Below are 792 nucleotides of genomic sequence, written 5' to 3'. Positions count from 1 at the left end.
TATAACAATGTTGGTTGTGCAAAGCAGGGAATGGGTAGTAGAGGCGTTGTCTTTCTTTTTAAACAATAACAATTTTGGTGTAGACTGTCCTTTTAAAATGATAAGCCAAACCTTAAAGGGACAGTACACACCTTGTAATTACAAGACATTTCTGTTGTGTTGTTATAGAATAAAACGTTTTTAAAACACATTAACTATGCATGTGCATTCAGATTGTTTGTGGTGATCCGAATGCGGAAAAAGGCATCTGCTCGCGACACTCTTTTCAGAGCCGGGTTTCTTCTTAAGAAAGTTCAACACATTAAGATCTTAATTTGCACAGATCTTAGTGTGTTACACTTTCAAAAGAAGAAATCAGCTACTAAAATAGCCGAATTACACGAGCGGCTGCCTTCTTCCGCATCCGTATTATTATGAATGATCAAAATGCACATGCATTTTTTAAAAGATTGCCAAGGTAGGCTCAGGATCAATAGTGCATTACTGAAAGCAAGCTGCTGATTGGTTGTTGTGTTATATGCCTCTTGTCATTGGCTCACCCAATGTGTTCAGTGCATTGCTGCTCCTTCAACAATGGACACTAAGGGAATGAAGCAAATTTGTAAATGGGCTCATAGATGTATATATAGATAGAAATAAATAGATTGACAGAGATATATATAGATCGATAGATAGATAGATAGATAGATAGATATAGACTGATAGATGGATATATAGATAGAGATAAATAGATAGCTAGATAGGTAGATAGATATATATATATATATATATATATATATATATAGACTGATA

The sequence above is a fragment of the Bombina bombina genome, chromosome 3 (genome assembly GCF_027579735.1).
Source record: "Bombina bombina isolate aBomBom1 chromosome 3, aBomBom1.pri, whole genome shotgun sequence".
NCBI lineage: Eukaryota > Metazoa > Chordata > Amphibia > Anura > Bombinatoridae > Bombina > Bombina bombina.
This window is presented reverse-complemented; position numbering follows the sequence as displayed.